Genomic DNA, 6,174 nt, shown 5'->3' on the forward strand with positions numbered 1-6,174 from the left:
CATCGGTAGCTAAGGGAACTCGTTAATGGCGTATCTAAAAAAGTTCCGCGATCGGGCGAACGTTACGGAAAAGAAGTCTGTAACGAGCTAATAAAGTGTAAGCCGATGGCGAGGCGTGTGTTCCCGCGGCGTACGCGTCTTCCAGTACTCTCCTCCTGTAATCATTTCTTTACGAACGAAACTTTCTCACGAGGCTCGAGGTGAACAAAAGTGTCTCTGCCTGAAAATTCCTCTCAATCTATGCTGCTTCGAAATAATCTCTGTATTGAATGTTTCGCGTAATATATTCTTGTAAATTTAACACAAAAAGAAACCCTCGAATCCTCGAGCGTAGCTTCTCCTTCCTTATCGTTGCGAAATAGGAAAAATTTCAAGAGAAGAACCGTCTCTCCCGGTGGAAATTATCATCAATTCCCATCAATCACCGACGTTCACCTGTTACAATTTGATTTCGTCGATTGGGCCACGGTGATGATCGTTCATTTTCGGATTTCCACGCAATCTAGCGACAATGTATCCAGGATCACGGTTCAGCGTGCAAAGTTAACAAGGTTCTCTGCAAGTTGGCGTCGAATCCGGCACAGAACAGGAAACAGCAATCGGTCCGCTCGTCACAGGGATGTAATGCCATAAGGGATGTTTGCGGACGATAGTTTGCGGGCATCGTGGCCATTACTGATTATGCGGCCAATCGGCACGAGACAGGGGAATACCGACTGCCGGCAATGCGGATCCGCAGCTTGAGACGAGAGAATGATCGAGCGTGGCTTGCAGTCGCGGCCCTGCAACCGACACGCCGTTGCACCTGCCAACCGTTGCATCTATTGTTGTGTCCCCGTGTCCGACCAATCTCCAAACTCTGGCCCGCTAATATCGGCCTATTTGCGAAAATTACCGGCTCGATGCGATTTTGATGGAGATCGATCACATAGCGAAGGATATATCGCTCGAGATCCAAGCGGAAAAGAATCTGTGCCTTTGTGATCACGGGCGAAGGGAATTAGGACTATTGGCGGTGCAAACTTCAAATTTGAACGTGACAAGTCATTTTGCATAAATCTTGGATGTGTCGAATTCAAGCGAGGTGTGTGTCACGCTCAATTTATTTTTCGTACTCGATAAAAATATAAAGGACGCGAGAGTACTGTAATACTGATTTGACGTCTAACGCGATAGCAAAACAACCGAGAAGCATAAGAAACCTTTTTTTTTATATTCAAAGAAAGTAAGGAGAGTACTGAATAATTTGTGGACTTTGAAAAAATTGCAAGGCAGAAATTAAACAGCTCTTGAAAGATTTATATCATATCTGAAACTTCTTTCTCCTTTCTTCTTCTTTGGAACGATCCACATCCTAGCGTAAGAAGATTTAAAGAGCAACAGTATGGTGACGTTGGAAGTTTACAAGCTCATTGCCAGGCGATCGTTTCCGCGAGCGAGTCAGAATAATCACTGGCGTTTGCAGAATTATAAGGACCGGCTGAGCTCTCGCAGCAAACAATTATCGCGATTATTATGTTTGCGCGACGTGGCGAAAATTGAACAGCGCTCCGACACGTCTTAATTGCCTTCGCATAGCTCGCGTAACATCGACCTAACTGGAACAGCTGCTTGAACATCCCTGACGCACTGCGATCCAACATTTCCATCAAACCTGATCCCAAACCTACCATCTCCCTGTAAAATTCCAAATAAAAATAAACCCTTAATCAAGCAGAAACAAAATCTTTCAATTTAAAACGTCACCGCGTAGTCGGAATTTCGTTCCCGTTCGTTCGAGTCGCCGGGACGATTATTAATATTCGAAAAGCGGGACGGACTCGAGGAGGGTCTCGTAGGTGGAAAAGAGATGGGGATAGAAGGGAGAGGTGAATTCCGGGCGGTTGACCGTGGCTCGCAGACGTCTGTAATGACTTTTCCGGGGACCGATTACGTCGCGGCCTCGAGTGGATGGAAGAACTAGAGGGAAGAGTGAACGGTGGCTAAAAGAGGCCGCAGACCCGGCTGGGAAACGGGGTTGAGAAGCTAATTGAAAGTCCTGCCGAAGGCTTGGGGAAAGAGCGACGGCAAAGAGGCGTCGATGCCGCCACTGTAATTGGCCCGGCTATTATTAACGTCGCGGTGTGCCACTTATTTTAATGGACTCTCTCTCCTCCTGCTTGTAGGCGCGAGCCACGCAAATCTCAGCCTCTGCTCCTTCTACGATCGCGTTTCACCCACTCTATCGGGAGTATTCCGAGCTGATTGTCACCTCGATACGTTCATTTGCCTAAGTGGCCTTCGCTGTTGCTCACAGCTGCCTGTATTTAGTATCACGCGTCTGTCTATACATGTATGAACGTTGGAATTGGAGTGGAGATTGTACGTCGTTGATATTATCGATCTCGAAGATTAATCTTTTCTTTTCCCGATAGATTCGACGCACTGTTCGACGAGGTTGAAATTTGACGGGTCAAGTTTCGAGTTCGGGCAAATGTCTCGGTGGCTGTGTAGGGAGATCAAGGGAATCAGAAGTTTGCTCATTTCGAGAGGGTGGTCCTTCTCTATGGTAGAACCTTGGTCGTGGCAGGTGCAGCCGAATGCCGATATCCTTGGAACGATTCCGCGCGACCGCAAGCGATCTCGCTAGGTGTTCTCGGAATTCCATTCGGCGGTCGCATTCTGGACGTCCTGCGGGAAAGTCCTCGGCTGCTTCCCGCCACCTAAATCAATTAAATATCTCGCAGTGTTAGCCTTTCTACGGACGCTCTCTATCCGGCATAGTTCACGCCCGCTCGAAGGACGAATGCCATTCGAGTGCCGTGAGATAAATTGAAATGGTCCAAGAGTGCACCGTCGCGTCGGTCTGTCTGTCGTGATGAATTCTTCGACGATATGTCGATTGGTGCTTCCATTTTTTTTCCCATCAGTACCAGTTTTTTCGGCGGTCCCTTTGATCATCGCGAAATATAGATCTTTGTCGTTGTTGTTGATAGATACACGTGATCATTATTCGTCGGTTCGTTTGGCAGGTTTGATTATCCTCCTAGAAAATGGTTGGGAAAAAAAAATGGTACGATAGGAGAAAACGTGAATCATTTGGATGTGCACGATGCCAGGGACGTTATTAAAATTTATAGACGAGATCCTGGTGATCTCGCGCGAGCTATCGGTGCCATTCAGCAATCGATAATTACGAGTTTGCTTTTGCCTGCCATTCCTTTGTTCCTGCCTTTAGCGTTCGACGCTGCGGATGATTAATATTCATTTACGCTCGCCGATCGAGAGAGAGAGAAAGACCTTTTACGATCCGGCAAATTCTCGCCAACGAGTGGCTGCACGGCGACACATCGTCGTCGTTATTTTTTCCCTCGTTTTCATTCTCGTGAACGAATTTCGAAAACGTTTAATCGATCCGCCGGACTAACTAACGTGATTTATCTGTTTCGATACTTATCTACCTGAGAGATCGACGGAACGTCTGAAAATGGCGCGGAATAAAGCGGAGGCGATTCTGAAACGAGGTCACGTTTGCGCTTTGTTCGATACACCGTCGAAACGAACTCACATTGTTCCATAAACCACCGTTCGCTCGCTTTATTCGCGACGACGGAACCTCCGTGCATTGTTACCGTTATCACGTGCACGCACAAATAGCGCAGGAGGGGCCTAACTGCGACAGTGGATTATCATCGACTGTTGTTTCTCATTGGCTGATGGCAATTAAAAAGTTACGATCCGAGTTTATTGGGATGAAATTGTTGGAGCTCTACCGTTATTCGATCACCGCGCTTCTCTTGATTTATCGAGGTCTGTTGAATTTACGTCTACGGAGTGATGTAATGCCTACCTCACGGGCTCCCATTATCGTGGCTTGTAAAATATTCCCGCGATTTCCGCGACGTAAATTCTTCGTAATATCAGATTCGCGGTGGTGTAAATCTGCAGGAGGAATAAAAGTCTCCGGTTGGATGTAGTTATGGATCATTTATCTTGCACTTCTCTCTCTCTCTCTCTCTCTCTCTCTTTCTCTCTTGATCCATACTGTACCTTCAACAGTCTAGCTTTACAAATTATAAGAAAAATTACGTTACCTTCTCGATGCAACCAACGCTTAAAAAATCATACTACTTCCAAAGTATTTTTCTGTCAATGATGGACAGTGTGTATTCAAGTGGAAACAGTATTAGAAACTGTACGAAAAATAAGGAGAAGAAGGGAGGAGAATGAAAGGACGTTCTGAAAGTCAAAGAAAAGACCTGATAAAGTGGAGAGTGCAATAGAAGCAAAGGACTATTAAAAATAAAAGATGCATTTAAGTACCATGTTCCGGGATAGAATTAGACAGTATGAGTGATGCAGAGGAAAAGGATGAGATAGTATTAAAAGAAGTGTGTCTAAATGAAAGGGAGAAAAAATAGATAGATAAGTACTATTTTTTTACAATTTCGTATAACCAGAAATCCGTTCCAAGCCGCGAGACAAGAACCAAGCACACCGAATAAATGAATAACAAATGTACACTGTATATTATCACATCGATGCACCAGCCCCTTCAAAACAATTCATTTCAAGCCTCTCTCGTAGCTTCGAATAGTCGATTCACCATTAGCCACGCGAATATCCTCCTGAATATGCAAAATGATCCCGCTAACTTGTTCCATCAGGCGGCTCCGTGTTGAAAAATAGCAGATGATGCGCGACCGTGTCGTAAATCCAGCTCGAGCCAGCCTCCTAACAAGATATATTACTCGCGGTCGTCGAAACGCCGCGTGAATATGCAAAGCCCTCTCTCCCCCGTTTATTCATTCGACCGTTGAGAGAACTCGGTGCCATCGCGACGGCCGACGTAGTCGCGTGGAAAAAGTCTCGCGTCTCGTATGAACCGTTACTGAAACGACCGGGTGTATAATCTCTCCTGGACAGGTGATTAAACCTAAATTCTTAACCGAGTAATCCTGCGTGTAGACGCGTGAACGTCCTGTACCAGCGGCATTCGATTTCACTGGACCGTGTAAACAGCTCATTTAATCGGCAGTCGTCGGTGCACGCGCGCCTACCCGTCTGGAGTCGTGAAACGCCCCGTGGTATTGCTCATTAAAGGGGGCGATAGAGGCAGGACATCCAGGACGACACGGTCGACTGTCACTAGACACACCTGTCAGGCCAGAATCAAGTCGTTTGTTACGTTAATTGCTCTCCCGTGTCGCGTGCATTACCACCGACGATCTTTCACGGTTTACTCCCCGTTCTTCGGTTCGCTGACCCGTGAACTTGCCGCTCTGCCTCGCTTTGTACAACATCGGTTGAATATTTGATTGAGATGATCGATCGGGCTGGTAATTAACGCTGCTAGAGCTACTCGACTTGTTGGACGATACGGCATCGATGGCGATTAGAATAATCTCGTGTGAGACGTTGGGAAGAAGGTAGGGAGAGGTTGAAAGGTTGCAAGTTGTTTTTTTGTTTGTAGATTTTATTATCAAAGTATATTTTCTGTCGCAATTATCGAGTAGAGGAGGGAAATGATCGGTGGAGGAGAGGTTTGTTTGAATGATAAAACAAGGGTGTCATAATACCAGAGAGAGCGATAAAGTCTGGCTCGTTAAAAGGAAGAAGTTTGCTTTCTGTCGTTCCACGCCGTGGCTAGGAGCTGTAAAACGAAAGGTGATCGTTGCCGATTGATCTTCGTGGAAAGAGTTAACGAGCGGCATCGTAATTTATCTCGTCGCCTCCTTAACACACCTACCGATTCGCTTCCGAACTTCGAACGAGTCCATTTGACTGATTGAGTGGAGTAACTTCTGAACATCCTGGTGATTTCTATTCGAGGGCCTGGGATCTTGGTTCTACATTTCTATACTGCTAACTTCGCCAACTTCACTTGATCTTCTCTTACTTCTGTTGCCTGGAATAGAAACGTATCCTTAGCAAAATTCTTCGTTTTCACTGCACAGCGTGATTGTGCTAGATCATTTACTCTATACGCTCTTTCGTCTCTTTTAAAATCTTCTGCAGACTGTTGAGAGCTTCTGTCTGAGCCTTAGCGTGGCATTTGACAGCTTCTTGCAGCTGCTGCGTCACCGAGACTTCGGCAGTTGTAACCGCATCACTCAACTCAGAAGTGACTTGTTTCCGCTGATTCGTGGCTTCTTTCGATCTTGTTCCAACGCACTCCATGAATTCGTTCGTTTC

This window comes from Habropoda laboriosa, unplaced genomic scaffold, assembly GCF_001263275.1.
Source record: "Habropoda laboriosa isolate 0110345459 unplaced genomic scaffold, ASM126327v1 scaffold148, whole genome shotgun sequence".
In the NCBI taxonomy this organism is placed as follows: Eukaryota; Metazoa; Arthropoda; class Insecta; order Hymenoptera; family Apidae; genus Habropoda; species Habropoda laboriosa.